Here is a 17,554-nt window from a genome sequence, read left to right as displayed (position 1 = left end):
GCAATAAGAATAAATTTGGACAATAAATATGGCAATAAAAATGACAATCCGTTTGGTCAGTAGATAGAGCTGGACCATGAGAATGGTCTTATGGGAGTGGTCCAGTTGTTTGTGCTAGTGAAGTCTAAACCTCTCAGTTATTTCAATTTTTTTTTTTTTCCTGAGGAAATTTTCATTCCTGACAAGAGAAATTTGACTGGACAAGTAGCAGGGAAAAGGCATTTGCTCCTTAAATGAGAAGAATTAATTCTCTCTGTCACAGAAGTAGTGCAGCAAAGGCTATAAACTGTCTAGTACCATAGCCATGAGCAGCCATAGCCATACAGTTAACATATAGTTAACTGTATAAATTAATTAAAATTAAATAAAATGAAAAATACAAGTACTCAATGTCCACCTATGACCAATGACTTACAGCACAGATAGAGGAATTCCCAGATGGTGGAAAGCCATGGATGTGCCCTCTGCTCCTGTCTGAGAGTGAGGGCAGTGGGAGAAAGGCTCACCCTAGATTTTGCTGAAATGCTCAGTCTCTGGCTTGTATTTGCTTATTGCCTTTTATTTCATGTCTTCTGCATGAGACCGTGCCCACAGATTGAGACACATAAGTGGAGAATTCAGTGACATTTGGGAACAGGATTTCAGTTGGGAGTTTACCAAAGAGTCATTTGAACTGTTGAGTGAAGAGTCCAGGAAAGAACCTATTGAGAAATCCAAAGAAAATTCAGAACAGCCCTAAATTAACTCCAGTGAGGAGCACAGTTGGAAAGGCAATCCTGATTGATTATGAGTGGGAGGATAAGCAGTAGCCTGCTTGGGAATCCAATGGACGAGGAAGAGAAAAAAGAAAAAAGGAAAACTAATAAGTAAATTCCTCTTTTGAATACTGTGTTCAGGAGTCTGGGACTGCTGATCTACTTCCAGTAAGATTTTAAAGTTCTCTTTATGGGTTTTAGTGGGATTACAACCATAGCATTGTGCCCTTGGGGCTTGGGCCCTGGTGATACACTGCTCCTTCCAATCAGAGAACAGCTGAAAAATCAGACCTTTATCCTGCTGTCTCATGGGGAAGGGCTGCTTGGCTGCACTGTGGAAATGAAGGCTCTGTGCTTTGTGGGGCAGCTGGGGATGTCTGGGACCTAGATCAACAGGCTCCAGAATCTGATTTCATTCTCGTGGACCATCTCGTCAAAGTGGACAAATGAGGTCTTATGATCACACCAATACTAATCTTGTGGATATTCTATCTCAGAGAGTTTCTCCCTGTTCTTTATCAAGCTTTAAAACTTACTATGTTCCAGGCACATTGCTAAGTTCTGGAGAACAGAAAGAGGATTTAGATGGACCTTCTTCTCTAGGTTCTTACAGTCTAACATTCTGTAACATCTGGAGCAGAGTATTTCTGGAATGCTGTGACTGGTTTCTCCTCTAGTGAGACTCTTTCTAGTAAGGGGTCTAACTGGCTCCTTTCGAGTGTAACAACTGTGTTTTGTTACCTATATTATTTCATGGACATTTGGCCGTGGGATGGAATCAGTCAGTGCTATACTCAGACATCGGCCTCCCAGGTGGTGTAGTGGTAAAGAATCCACCTGCCAATGCAGAAGATATAAGAGATATAGGTTTGATTCCTGGGTTGGGAAGATCCCTGGGAGGAAGGCATGGCAACCCACTCCAGTATTCTTGCTTGGAGAATTCTGTGGACAGAGGAGCCTGGTGGGTTACAGTCCATAGGGTCAAAAAGAGTTGGACATGACTGAAGTGACTGAGCATGCACACAGACATCTAAGTTTGCTTAAAATTAAAAAATTATTCAATGAAATACTCTTTAAATGCTTTACAGTTTTCATACACTGACACATAATCATCCAAAGTCCATAGTCTATATTAGGTTTCACGCTTGGTGTTGTACACTCTATGAATTTGGACAAATTTATGACACATGTCCACCATTACAGTATCAGAGAGTGGTTTCATTGCCTTTAAAGCTCTCTTGGTGACTCAGTAGAGAATTCTTGGATTCTCGGTAGAGAATCCGCCTGCAATGCAGGAGACGCCGGTTTGATCCCAGAGTCGGGAAAATGCCATGGAGAAGGAAATGGCAACCCACTCTAGTATTCTTGCCTGGGAAGACTCATGGACAGAGGAGCTGGGTGGGCTACAGTCCATGGTGTTGCAAAGAGTCAGTCAGACATGACTTAGCAACTAACCCACAGCCACCCTGCTCTGCCTGTTCCTCCTTTCCTTCCCTCTATCCCCTGGGTAAGTTTATTTTATTTTTTGTCTGCAATAACTTTCAAATAATAAAAAAACCCCAACACTCCCTCCCACCTTCTCTTCACATACAGAACAATGGGAAAACAGCCACTAGAAATGAGGAGGGAGAATTATATATTCTTTGATCCTGTTACTACTGAGGTTGCCATGTTTTTTTTTTTTTTTCTTTTCTGTAGTTCTTTTGTCTGAAACTCTTATCCAAAGACAGATTTCAGATACCTGATTTTGATGGTGGATGTCTCTCTAATACCAAATTTCTTACATGCCCATTGCCTCTGAATCCCTTCTCTGTATCCAATTTCTACCATGCATTTAGATGTGGAAAACAAGAATTTACTTTTAATGTGTTTGGCACCTCACAGTGGGGGGTGGAAGAGCCCCTCCTGAGGAAAGAGCCCCTCCTGTGGTGGAAAGAATACTGGATTTAAAGTCATATTTTAGCCCCCAATTTTCTATGTGCACTTGGTATATGATGATGATTACAGTATGGTATTTTTTAGTACTTACTAAATATTCAGTATTACTAAGTATCCTAATTCTCATCACAACCCCAGGAGGTAGGTATTGTTATTCACATATTCCTTATGGGAAAACTGAGGTAGAGATATGTTAAGGAATTTGCCAAAAGGCAGTGTCGTCATTGGAAGCCAAATAATCTTACCTAATCTTTCTGAATCTCCATTTCCTCCTCACTAAAATGAAGGTATTGGGCCAGATGATCGCTGAATTCATTTCTATTCTAAAACTCTCTGGGTCTGTGAGGTTTTACAGACAGGGACCCCAATTCCCGCCTCTGGTCCCCCTCCCCCCACCATAACAATTGCGGGATGGTTCGATTTCATGTAGTAATGGCCTGGCTAGCTGCCTTTATCAGGACTGCAAGAACTTTACTTTTTCACTCCCTGTTATTTTGGTTAAGGTTGCTGTTTTTTAGGGCGTGAAGTTGGCATCAACTGAGACAAAGGAACCAATAACTGTTCTTCAAAAGGAAGTGTGGATTGACCTGTTTTCCTACCTCTAGAGAACCAGAATCAAGTCCTGAAGATACTCAGTAAAATTGGAATAGTAACTAACACAAGGATCTTGTTAGACTCAAATAAGATAATGTTTAGGAACTGTTTTGTAACTTGTCAAATTCTACACAAATGCAGGAACTATTGGTATTGCCATGTAATACTGATTCACAGGTCAGAAATTTGGGTAGTTTTCCTTTTTGATTTCTATGCATGGTGCATTTAGGAAGCCTAAATGAACATACATTCTGCCTGCTAGGATTAATATCCGTGCTGATTAAAGGGTAAAATACTCCAGCCTTGTTTATGCTTTTCTAGGGTCAGGACACAATAACCTCCCTAAACAGACTTCTAGTCATTAGCCAGAGACCTTAGGGCACCATGCTGCTCCATTTTCCATTAAATCTCCCTAACTAGTTAAAAACAGAAGCAGGGCACAATTCCTGCAGGTTTCATCTAAAACACAGCTTGAGTTGTGAATTTAGAATTCTGCTTGATCTCAGGCTGCTCACCCATCCATATCATCCACCTGCATTTTTTTTTTTTTTTTTTGCATGGAAAAGCAGGATACATGTCGGTATTTCCTAGGTTCTTCTTTCCTGGCTTCCTGGATCTCTGGGCTTGTGTTACATATACTTTTCTTGTTTGGGAGCACCCATTGCTGGATCACACAGAATGGCTGTCATAGGATGGCCCCCTGAATTGAGGACAGAGACTGTAAACAAAGTTGGTTTGAAAAGGTCAGTTTCTTCATTTATTCGCTCATTGATTCAATGAGTATTTATTTTATTGATCTCCTACCATATGAAGAACATGGTTGAGGATATAAAGAAAGGAATTGATCTTGCTGGGCATACTGGGGCTTCTTGCTGGCCACGGAGGATGGAAAGAACACAGCACTGTTTCCTTATTATTGATATTGAGTAACTGCCTGCAAGAGGCCATCCAAATGAGGTACCATTATCATAAAACACAAAGGCCTGGAAGGCAAAATATCTGTCTGGCTCTCCTTCTAGAAATGTTTCCAGGATTAAGATTCCATGGATTTTTCCTGTAGTTCTTAGAACAATTATCAGTTAAACCATCAAATGTGTTTTTATGCTTTAAGCAAGAGAACTTGCAAGCTTACATGCTCACGGTAGGGCTTCCAGCTAAAGATTGTGAATGAAGATGAACAGGGTGTTTGTTCTTATGGGAAGAGCTGCTTTTCATAGAAGCAAAGAGTGGGATAAGTTGAGAAAGTATTGATGTTAGTTTCTTGGAAATGAATTAGAATTTTCCTTGCCTCTTACAATTTCCCATTTTAAGTATACAATAGATTAGGAAAATATGCTTGTATGTACTTCCCCAGAAGTGATGGTGGAACAAAATGCCAATCACGAGATGTTTTGGGTTTCAAACAGAAAGAATGAGGAATTGGATGCCTCCAAGTGTTTCAAGAGAAACCTTATTCTGGGTGAGATTGTTTATGCCATCAGCGGTTATTGTTCACTAAGTCTGTTATGATTAGAGGTGAAAAGAGTTTTAGAAGAAGACTTTTATTTAATAAATCAATATCAGTTGTTAAAAAAAAAAGATGATTTTTCGAAGTTTTGGTTCTACCACTTGGCATTGCGCTAAAGAGCTGTGACTTTGAGCAGGTCATTAATCATCTTGGATTTTTATCTCTTTGGTTAGCACTCAATATTTAACTATTTATGGAGGCAACAATATGCTGGGGGCTCACTTGTAGAAAGATATTAATATGCACTCTGCCAATATCTCAGAATTGGTATCAGAGCTAATTTGGATTTGGAAGCCCTTTGAAACATTTGTAAATGTCATGCATCTCAGAACAGAAGGCTAGAAATCAAAACAAATCCTTGCCTCTTTTAAGACTGCTGCTGCTGCTAAGTCACTTCAGTCGTGTCCGACTCTGTGTGACCCCATAGACGGCAGCCCACCAGGCTCCCCCTTCCCTGGGATTCTCCAGGCAAGAACACTGGAGTGGGTTGCCATTTCCTTCTCCAGAGCGTGAAAGTGAAAAGTGAAAGTGAAGTCGCTTAGCCGTGTCCGATTCTTAGTGACCTCATGGACTGCAGCCTACCAGGCTCCTCTGTCCATGGGATTTTCCAGGCAAGAGTACTGGAGTGGGGTGCCATTGCTGTCTCCGCTTTTAAGACTAGACTTGTAATAAGAAAACTTTTCACTAAATTAATAGCAAACTGAAGCAAGATCAAATTGGAGATTTTTTTTTTCATAACCTGATTTGGTACAAAGAAATGGAGACACAAGGAACCAAACTGTGTGTTCATGACACAAAGCAGCATTTCCTTTTCCTGCTAAAGTCCTGCCAATATCTAAAATGTCTCCTTAGACATCTTTTCCCTCCTTCCTTTGCATCTTTATGAAGCAACCAATAGGAGTTATGTAGAGTGTTGGGATGTGGGTTAGTCTGGGCTACTTGAGGTACAATGACAGTGTATCCCTCCTCACACTACACCATCAAGGCCTTGAACAGGACAGGGGTTTATTTCTCAGAGCTGGTATGATGGCCATGCTCTACAACTTTGAGAAGAATGCAGTATCTTTCCTTTGTATCTTCTCTGCCATCCCTATGGTGTTGCCCTCATCCAGATCGTTCAAGATGAGCTATCACCATACCTATATCCCATGCAGCAGAAAGGAGGGAAGTGGAAATGAGGATATGTCTCTTCCCTTTAAGAACAGAACATAGAAGTTTTACACATTACTTCTGCTCATATCCTCTGGGAAGTGCAGTCTTCTGTCATAAATGCCCAGTGAAGCATCAGAGCTTCTGTGACTCTGTGAGAAAACAGAAGAATGCATATCAGTGATAAGAAGCAGTCTCTGATTGGGTGCAGACATGAACAGCTCTTGGTCCTTTCCTGAAAGCTGCTTACTTCAATGGGAGAAAACAGAAATGTAAATAGGTAATTACACATGTTTTCTGCAACTCTGTGTGGTCATTTATCCCAACACTTTCACCATCTAACACCTTGATTCTCTTATTCTTTTCTCTCCCTTCCTTCTGTCTATGCTCTTGTCAATTGTTAAAAAACAAAATTCAACTGAGGGAATTCAAAGATCTTATTGGCTTCACTCAACAGCTTGCGAATCAGGCCACATCTAATCTACTAGATAGAAAGGAATTCCCAGGAGCTGTACTAAATGAAAAACTCAAACACAGAAGCAAGCAGGAATAAGAAAGTTACACGAGGCAAAAAACAAACAAACAACCAACAAACAAACCAGATTGGTTATGGCAAAGTTGCTTTCCTTCAGGGGTTGGCAAAGAGTCTAACAGGCTCATGACTTAACTAGTGCTCATCAAGACGACCCTGATTGACTGCTTTAAGATTCCATTTCCAGAAGAACTGAAACTGTAATTAAGTCTCAGTTTGGTGACATGGGGATTAGCATAAACAACTTCTTTTGGGGCTTGTTGTCTTGATTTCAATACTTTTTACCTAACCCCCCAAAAATTGCTCCCCCACAAATAACTGCTCATTGTCTCTTTTTTTAAAATATAAATTTATTCATTTTAATTGGAGGCTAATTACTTTACAATATTGTAGTGGTCTTGCCATACATTGCCATGAATCAGCCACAGGTGTACATGTGTTCCCCATCCTGAACCCCCTCCCACCTCCCTCCCCATCCCATCCCTCTGGGTCATCCCAGTGCACCAACCCCGAGCACCCTGTCTCACACATCGAACCTGGACTGGTGATTCATTTCACATATAATAATATACATGTTTCAATGCCATTCTCCCAAATCATCCCACCCTCACCCTCTTCCACAGAGTCCAAAAGACTTCTATACATCTGTGTCTCTTTTGCTGTCTCGCGTATAGGGTTATCATTACCATATTCCTAAATTCCATATATATGCCTTAGTATACTGTATAGGTGTTTTTCTTTCTGGCTTACTTCACTCTGTATAATGGGCTCCAGTTTCATCCACCTCATTAGAACTGATTCAAACGTATTCTTTTTAATGGCTGAGTAATATTCCATTGTGTATATGTACCACAGCTTTCTTATCCATTCGTCTGCCAGTGGACATCTAGGTTGCTTCCACGTCCTGGCTATTATAAACAGTGCTGTGATGAACATTGGGATACATGTGTCTCTTTCAATTCTGGTTTCCTTGGTGTGTATGCCCAGCAGTGGGATTGCTGGGTCATATGGCAGTTCTATTTTCAGTTTTTTAAGGAATCTCCACACTGTTCTCCATAGCGGCTATACCAGTTTGCATTCCCACCAACAGTGTAAGAGGGTTCCCTTTTCTCCACACCCTCTCCAGCATTTATTGCTTGTAGTCTTTTGGATAGCAGCCATTCTGACTGGTGTGAAATGGTACCTCACTGTGGTTTTGATTTGCATTTCTCTGATAATGAGTGATGTTGAGCATCTTTTCATGTGTTTGTTAGCCATCTATATGTCTTCTTTGGAGAAATGTCTGTTTAGTTCTTTGGCCCATTTTTTGATTGGGTCATTTATTTTTCTGGAATTGAGCTGCAGGAGTTGCTTGTATATTTTTGAGATTAATTCTTTGTCAGTTGCTTCATTTGCTATTATTTTCTCCCATCCTGAAGCCTGTCTTTTCACCTTGCTTATAGTTTCCTTCGTTGTGCAAAACCTTTTGAGTTTAATCAGGTCCCATTTGTTTATTTTTGCTCTTATTTCCATTATTCTGGGAGGTGGGTCATAGAGGATCTTGCTGTGATTTATGTCAGAGAGTGGCTATGTTTTCCTCTAGGAATTTTATAGTTTCCGGTCTTACGTTTAGATCTTTAATGCATTTTGAGTTTATTTTTGTGTATGGTGTTAGAAAGTGTTCTAGTTTTATTCTTTTACAAGTGGTTGATCAGTTTTCCCAGCACTACTTGTTAAAGAGATCGTCTTTTCTCCATTGTATATCCTTGCCTCCTTTTTCAAAGATAAGGTGTCCATAGGTACGTGGATTTATCTCTGGGCTTTCTATTTTGTTCCATTGATCTATATTTCTGTCTTTGTGCCAGTACCATACTGTCTTGATGACTGTAGCTTTGTAGTATAGCCTGAAGTCAGGTAGTTGATTCCTCCAGTTCCATTCTTCTTTCTCAAGATTGCTTTGGCTATTCGAGGTTTTTTTGTATTTCCATACAAATTGTGAAATTATTTGTTCTAGTTCTGTGAAAAATACCATTGGTAGCTTGATAGGGATTACATTGAATCTATAGATTCCTTTGGGTAGTATACTCATTTTCACTATATTGATTCTTCCCATCCAAGAACATGGTTTATTTCTCCATCTATTTGTGTTCTCTTTGATTTCTTTCATCAGTTTTATAGTTTTCTATATATAGGTCTTCTGTTTCTTTAGGTAGATATATTGCAAAGTATTTTATTCTTTTCATTGCAATGGTGAATGGAATTGTTTCCCTAATTTCTCTTTCTGTTTTCTCATTGTTAGTGTATAGGAATGCAAGGAATTTCTGTGTGTTAATTTTATATCCTGTAACTTTACTATATTCATTGATTAGCTCTAGTAATTTTCTGGTCAAGTCTTTAGGGTTTTCTATGTAGAGGATCATGTCATCTGCACACAGTGAGAGTTTTACTTCTTCTTTTCCAATCTGGATTCCTTTTATTTCTTTTTCTGCTCTGATTGCTGTGGCCAATTTGTGCGAATTTGTGCCTCAATTTCCTCACTTGTAAACTGGATGTAGTGATAATACTTTAGGATTGCCATGAGGATTAAAATGAGTAAATATTTAAAAATACTTAGAATTTGGAAAATATTTTGAATTGTGTCTAGTAAATAGTAATTGTCATTTAGCTGTTATTAACTGTTCTAGCTATTTTTAGAAACTTTATTTTTTATTTATTTATTTTTTTGTAGAAATGAATGTAGTTTATTTAACTGACTTGAGAAAACATATTGTAGTAATTAAATTCTGTCTTTAAAAAAATTAATTAATTAATTAATTATTTTTAGTTTACAATATTCTATTGCTTTTGTTATACATTGATATGAATCCTCAATGGGTATACATGTGTTCCTTTTGGTAAGAAAACTCATACAACTTGCCACTTCACCATTTTTAGGGGTACACTTCAGCAGTGTTAAGTATATTCACCTTGTTGTGCAACAGATCTCTAGAAGTTTCTTACTCTATGTCCATTGGACAACAACTCCCACTTCTCCCTGTCAACTACTGTTTTATTTTTTCAATCATCTGTTTCCCTGAGTTTGACCACTTGAGATGTCTCATATAAGTGGAATCACTCAGGATTGGCCTTTTTGTCACTGGTTTATTTCATCTTCCCTGGTTGCTCAGACTGTCAAAAAATCTGCCTACAATGTGGGAGACTGGGGTTCGATTCCTGGGTTGGGAAGATCCCCTGGAGAAGGAAATGGCAACCCACTCCAGTATTCTTGCCTGGGAAATCCCATGGATGGAGAAGCCTAGTAGGCTACAATCCATGGAGTCGCAAAGAGTTGGACATGACTGACTGACTTCACTTTATTTCATTTTGCATAATGTCATCAAGGTTTGTCCACATGACTTTATTCATAGCACATGACAGGATTTCCTTCCTTTTGAAAGGCCAAATGATATTCCATTGTATTTTTAAAACACATTTTCTTTATCTATTCATCGGTTGATATATGTGAGCCCCAACCTCTTACCTATTTTGAATAATGCTGCTATGAACATGAGTGTGAAAATGTCTCTTTGAGATCCTGTTTTGAATTCTTTTGGATATATGCTTAGAAGTGGGACTGCTGGTTCCTAAAGCAATTATATTTTAAACTTTTTGAGGAACCTCCATACTGTTTTTCCATTTTGGTTGCACCCTTTTACATTCCCACAATAGTGCATGAGAGTTCCAATTTCTCCACATCCATGCCAACATTATTTTGCTTGTTTGTATTTTTGATAATGACTGGAATGTAAAAGTAGGAATTCAAGACATAACTGGAGTAATGGGCAAATTTGGCCTTGGAGTACAAAATGAACCAGGGCAAAGGCTAACAGAATTTTGCCAAGAGAATGCACTGGTCATAGCAAACACCCTCTTCCAACAATACAAGAGAAGACTCTACACATGGACATCACCAGATGGTCAACACCAAAATCTTATTGATTATATTCTTTGAAGCCAAAGATGGAGAAGCTCTCTACAGTCAGCAAAAATAAGACCAGGAGCTGACTGTGGCTCAGATCATGAACTCCTTATTGCCAAATTCAGAATTAAAATGAGGAAATTAGGGAAAACCACGAGACTATTCAGGTATGACCTAAATCAAATCCCGTATGATTATACAGTGGAAGTTAGAAATAGATTCAAGGGATTAGATCTGATAGACAGAGTGCTTGAAGAACTATGGATGGAGTTCATGACATTGTACAGGAGGCAGTGATCAAGACGATCCCTGAGAAAAAGAAATGCAAAAAGGCAAAATGGTTGTCTGAGGAGGCCTTAGAAATAGCTGAGGAAAGAAGAGCTAAAGGCAAAGGAGAAAAGGAAAGATATGCCCATTTGAATGCAGAGTTTCAAAGAATAGCAAGGAGAGATAAGAAATCCTTCCTTAGCGATCCATGCAAAGAAATAGATGAAAATAATAGAATGGCAAAGAGAGATCGCCTCAAGAAAGTTAAAGATACCAAGGGAACATTTCATGCAAAATAGGCACAATAAAGGACAGGAATGGTATGGATCAAACAGAAGCAGAAGATATTAAGAAGAGGTGGCAAGAATGCACAGAAGAAATATACAAAAAAGATCTTCATGACCCAGATAACCACGATGGTGTGATCACTCACCTAGAGCCAGGCATCCTGGAATGAGAAGCCAAGGGGGCTTTAGGAAGCATCGTTATGAACAAAGTTAGTGGAGGTGATGGAATTCCAGTTGAGCTATTTCAAATCCTAAAAAATGATGCTGTGAAAGTGCTGCACTAAATATGCCAGGAAATTTGGAAAAGTCAGCAGTGGCCGCAGGACTGGAAAAGATGTTTTCATTCCAAGCCCAAAGAAAGACAATGCCAAAGAATGTTCAAACTACTACACAATTGCACTCATCTCACACACTAGCAAAGTAATGTTTAAAATTCTCCAAGCGAGGCTTCAATAATACATGAACCGTGAACTTCCAGATGTTCAAGCTGGTTTTAGAAAAGGCAGAGGAAACAGAGATCAAGTTGCCAACATCCGTTGGATCATTGATAAAGCATGAGAGTTCCAGAAAAACATCTACTTCTGCTTTATTAACTATGCCAAAGCCTTTGACTATGTGGATCACAACAAACTGTGGAAAAGTCTTAAAGAGATGGAGTACCAGACCACCTTACCTGCCTCTTGAGAAATCTGTATGCAGATCAAGAAGCAACAGTTAGAACTGGACATGGAACAACAGACTGGTTCCAAATTGGGAAAGGAGTATGTCAAAGCTGTATATTGTCACCCTGCTTATTTAACTTATATGCAGAGTACATAAATTGAAATGATGTGCTGGATGAAGCACAAGCTGGAATCAAGACTGCTGGGAGAAATATCAATAACCTCAGATATGCAGATGACACCATCCTTATGGCAGAAAGTGAGGAAGAACTAAAGAGCCTCTTGATGAGAATGAAAGAGGAGAGTGGAAAAGCTGGCTTAAAGCTCAACATTCAGAAAATTAAGATCATGGCATCTGGTCCCATCACTTCATGGCAAATAGATGGGGAAACAATGGAAACAGTGCCAGACTTTATTTTTTTGGGCTCCAAAATCACTGCAGATGGTGACTGCAGCCATGAAGTTAATAGGTACTTGGTCTTTGGAAGAAAAGCTATGACCAACCTAGACAGCATATTAAAAAGCAGAGACATTACTTTGCCAACAAAGGTCTGTCTAGTCAAAGCTATGGTTTTTCCAGTGGTCATGTATGGATGTGAGAGTTGGACTATAAAGACAACTGAGCACTGAAGAATTGATGCTTTTGAACTGTGGTGTTGGAGAAGACTCTTGAGAGTCCCTTGGACTGCAAGGAGTTCCAACCAGTCCATCCTAAAGTAAATCAGTCCTGAATATTCATTGGAAGGACTCATGCTGAAGCTGAAACTCCAATCTTTGGCTACTTGAAGTGAAGAACTGACTCATTGGAAAAGACCCTGATGCTAGGAAATATTGAAGGCAGGAGGAGAGTAGATGACAGAGGATGAGATGGTTGTATGGCATCACCAACTCAATGGACATGAGTTTGAGCAGGCTCCGGCAGTTGGTGATGGACAGGGAAGCCTGGCCTTCTGCAGTCCATGGGCTTGTAAAGAGTCAGATAGGACTGGGCAACTGAACTAAACTGAATGTATACGAGGCAGTATCTCATTGTTATAACTATTTTCTTTCTTATCAATTAACTATGGACTACTCCCCCACCCATGAATTGAAAGCATCCAATCTTGAAGCAAAATATTTAACAGATAAAGATGGTGCAATGTCTCAAAATTTCCCATAAGGATGTGTACCAGCACCAGAGAAAACATGGACCTTAAAACTTTCTTCTAACACAATGAGGTCCATTACTGGTGCACCACGGTATGTTTCCTTACTTGCTCACTCACCAGCAAACAGGACTCTCTGCTAAATCTTAGAATTAATCTTTTCATTACCCTCTTCAATCTTTTTATTTTTAGCATAGGGTTTTTGACTCTGGGAATTCATGTCCTAGAGGAATTAAAGACAACTTTATATAACTCATGGTGGGGATGCCTTGGCCTGCGCCATCCAATGAGCCACCAAGTCCCTTTAATTTCACCTCTGTAATGTCTTTAGTGTCTGTGTATTTCCTTTCATGCCTAGTGCCACCACACTGCTTAACTCGCAGCAGTTCTTGTTTGTGCTGTGTCATAGCTGACCTGTTTTCTTTCTGTGCAGGTTTGGTTAGCCTGTCTAAAGCATGACTCTACCAGAACAGTCCTTGATTTAACAACCTTAAGGACTCCATTCTGCTGGCAGAATAATGACTCAACCCATTTCTTGATCTGGTCCCAAATGCCAATTCAGTCTGGTTTACCTTCTTTCTTTCTATTAGCCCAGAAATATATTAAATTCAAGTGGGACTTCCCTGGTGGTCCAGTGGTTAAGAACCCACCTGCCAATGAAAGGGATATAGGTTTGATCCCTTGTCTGGGAAGATGCCACATACCATGGAGAAACCAGGCCCATGCGCCACAATTCCTGAGCCTGTGTGCCTTTGAGCTCCACAACAAGAAAGGCCACCACAATAAGAAACCCGTGTACCACAAGTAGAGAGTGGCCCCTGATCACACATGCAACTAGAGAATGGCTGCAGGCAGCAAAAGAGACAGCAAAAAAAAAAAAAAAAAAATATATATATATATATATATAATAAATAAATAAAAATTCAAGTGAATCTTAACTTTTCAACTTGTTCCACCTTCCCCATGGAACTTTTCAGGATGATGTTCCTTTGTATTCCTACCTTAAAACAATATTATCAACTCTTTGGAGACCTGAGCCTTTTTTTTTTAAGCACCTAACAATAGCTAATTTTTAGCACCTAATAATAGCTCATTTTTATTATGGTTTTCCTTATTCTAGGCATTTTACATGAACACATTAATTTAATCCTTATAGCAATCCAATAAAGTGAAAACTATTTTTATCTTCATCATGTAAAGAAAAAGCTGAGCTCCTATGAGTTGAGTAACTTGTCTGTGGTTGCTTAATTATTACTGGCAGAGCCAGGATATATTGGATGGAGTCCAGGCGGCTGGACACCAGAGTCTGTGGTTTTGACCTTTTGTCTCGTGGCTCTGCTGCTTTAGTCATGGCATTTCAGTGACTCTGTAAATGTTTTTTTTTAAGTAAATAACTTTTTTTGTATCTCTAGCACTGGATTAGGAGTCTCAGTATCTTGTTATAAACTGCTTTTGTAATGTAAATATAAAAATAAATAAATTTACTCCATGGTTATAACCTCTGAGAAACAATCAGTTTTGAGGTTTCTTTTGAATTGTTCAAGATACTTAGTGTAATTGCTAGGTCACTGATCATATGCTGGAAAAATGCTTGCCTGACCCTAAAAAGACTAGGCTAACTTTTATCGGTATATCATCTGTGAGGTCAGGTAGTCATTCTGGGCACCTAGTTCCTCAAGGGAGAAACTTGTCTTGCTCTCTGGAAATTGCCCCTTAAGGGGAGAATGACTGTTGGAGTTTGGAATGGGGAATGAAAGGAGCACTTTGCCCTGGGCCAAACTGCTGGCTCCACGGCTCCTAGATGCTTCAGGGCTTCTGTCTGTCGAGGATGAGATGGCGCTAGTGGAGGGCCTGGCAACCCCCTCTTCCCTGGAGAATCCTACGGACAGAGGAGCCTGGCGGGCTATAGTCCATAGGGTCGCACAGAGTCAGACATTCCTGAAGCAACTTAGCAAGCATGCATACATAGAGACATGTCTGCAGGATGTCATTCCCAGCTCAGCCCACTTGCCAGAAACTGATCTCATTCTGGAGAAAGTAGATGCAAAAGTTTTGCATTTCTTTTGTGCTTTCAGGAATCTTTCTGCACTTCCTGCCAGGCTTACAGTTTAGCATTTAATTTGGCATTTAATGTACAAATTTTCTAGAAAGAGGGATAGTGATAGTTTTTCCTTCTCTCTAATTAGATCAAATTTGTGCTAACTTGTTTCAATTATAGTGTTTCCTTTTCAGAAGACCACAGATGAATGTGACCAGAGACTAAAGACCAAGAGTCATCTATCATTAAATTATTAATAAATATTTTTTATCACCTATGATGTGCCAGACACTTTGCTAGGTTTTGGAGAAATTTGAGGGAATAAGATAGTAAGAAACTTACATTATTTTTTAGGATGGTGAAGAAATTTGAAAGTAAAATGATAGCCACTTTTGATATCTGAAGAGAGGGAAAAAAGGACCTATTTATAAACACACACACACACACACACACACACACACACACACATACATATATGCACCCCAAGAATAAAACTGGGGCAAATAGGTTGAAATTACAAGTAGACAGATTTTTTCCACTGCTAGGAATAATTGTCCAAAGATGAACTATTCTCCTCAATGCAGTGAGTTCTCCATTACTAGGGATGTTATTTAAAGAAAAAGTTATTCTTACTTTTAAAAAAAGAATTGGCTTAAAAAAAAAAAGAATTGGCTATTTGACTGAGCTGGGTACAATTTAATATACCTTCAAGCTTTGAGATGATATGATTCTATAACAGTTGATAGCAATGTAAAAAGTTAAGAAAGCCAAATTATTTTAATACTATAAAACAGACCTACAATGCCATGTCAATAAAAAGACCCTATAATTATAACCTAACAACGTTATTACATCTCACCTTAGCAGAGATGTCTCTGGGACCCATGTGTTAACGACCTAACTATATTCAAGTGATGAGAAAGAATGAAACATTTTCATGAAAGGAGACCAACTTGCTCCCAGTCACCTGGAAACTGTATTTGCACTAACTCTGGTGGAAACTGAGGCACATAAAAATTGTACCATGATCTTTGGAAAGGGAAAAAAGGAAAGTGAAGTCGCTGAGTCATGTCCAACACTTTGTGACCCCATGGGCTGTAGCCTACCAGGCTCCCCCGTCCATGGGATTTTCCAGGCGAGAATACTGGAGTGGGATGCCATTTCCTTCTCCAGGAGATGGTCCCAACCCAGGGATTGAACCCGGGTCTCCAGCATTGCAGGCAGATGCTTTACCGTCTGAGCTTCGGAAGAACATCTAAAGCAGTATCTATATTTTTTGATAGTTGAGTTTTGAAACAAAGCTTCTAGAGGAAGCTTCTGGATGAAGTTGGTCATTTCTGATGACTCTGGTCTAAGTCCTGCATTCCTTAAAGAGACCCGAGATTCTACTTTGCACATTTGGAAGCCTATTCTTCCACTTTTCCAGGGTAAGAAGCACTCTCACAGTGTGCTGACCCAGATGAAATCCTCCCTTTTCCATCAGCCAGTGACTTGCCGTATGATTGTCTGATTTGAGTCTACTGTTTGCTAGTGTCATTTGCCTGCAAGTTTTTCATGAGCTTCTTGCTTCTTAGGCTCCTGACTATTGGGTTTGGTTACACTTCATTGTACAGGCCTTGCCGAGGAAATGTACTTTCCAGAAAAGCAGAATGTGTTGTTTTCCCTCTGCCTTGAAGGTAAAGCCTGTGCAGTACCATATTTCCTGGACAAAACTGCCCGTGAGCCCAGCCAGACAACCGGGAGGGGCCACAAATGGAAGAGTTGGTTGAGAGCAGAGGCCCCAGCATCAGGCTGCCCAAAGGTTTGCTTTCTGATTCTATAACCTTTACTTTCAAAAGTTCCTTAACCTCTCTGTGCCATGGTTTCTTCATCTGGAAAAGGAGAATAATAAGATTACCTTAGGTTTGGCATTAGGATAAAGAAACATGTCTATGCCAACAGTTAAGTTCACTATAACTATTAGCTCTTATTACTGTTACTGAGAGGTTTCTCTCGATAGTATTGTCAGCCCTGTGGTTTCTGAGGAGCAGGAATCAGCCGTGACCTTGTAAGTAAAGAAAATTGAGACCAAAAGGTCTCACAGGATTTGACCTTGCAACTGGAATTGTGCAGACCTCCTCTCCAGGTAACAGTCCTGACTTCAATGGGTGGAGGCCGACTTAGGTGAGCTAGCCTCACAAATTTCTGTTTTCTCGGCCTGTTTGGTATCTACCAGGAGGTTTAGCAAATATGACAAATATATGGGGAAACAGGGGAAATAGTGGAAACAGTGGCTGACTTTATTCTTTTGGGCTCCAAAATCACTGCAGATGGTGACTGCAGTCATGAAATTAAAAGATGCTTATGTCTTGGAAGGAAAGTTATGACCAACCTAGACAGCATTTTAAAAAGCAGAGACATTACTTTGCCAGCAAAGGTCCTTCTAGTCAAAGCTATGGTTTTTCCAGTGGTCATGTATGGATGGGAGAGTTGGACTATAAAGAAAGCTGAGTGCTAAGGAATTGATGCTTTTGAACTGTGGTGTTGGAGAAGAATCTTGAGAGTCCCTTGGACTGTAAGGAGAGCCAACCAGTCCATCCTAAAGGAGATCAGTCCTGGGTGTTCATTGGAAGGACTGACGTTGAAGCTGAAACTCCAACACTTTGGCCACCTGATGCAAAGAACAGATTCATTTGATGAGACCCTGATGCTGGGAAAGATTGAAGGCAGAAGGGGACAACAGAGGATGAGATGGTTGGATGGC

General features: G+C 39.8%; 1 protein-coding gene across 1 annotated transcript in view; it reads left to right on the top strand.

The window, feature by feature from the left end:
* The first annotated feature begins 899 nt into the window (after positions 1-899).
* Positions 900-17,554, top strand: part of LOC122680374 (mucin-22-like) — a 28,060-nt gene continuing 11,405 nt past the window's right edge. The window contains exon 1 of the mRNA XM_043881677.1: positions 900-923. The gene's annotated coding sequence lies outside the window, so the exon portion shown is untranslated. The remainder of the gene's footprint in view (positions 924-17,554) is intronic.

The sequence above is a fragment of the Cervus elaphus genome, chromosome 22 (assembly GCF_910594005.1).
Source record: "Cervus elaphus chromosome 22, mCerEla1.1, whole genome shotgun sequence".
Lineage (NCBI taxonomy): Eukaryota > Metazoa > Chordata > Mammalia > Artiodactyla > Cervidae > Cervus > Cervus elaphus.
Note: the sequence above shows the minus strand (reverse complement) of the source record. Positions and strands in the feature narration are given on the sequence as shown.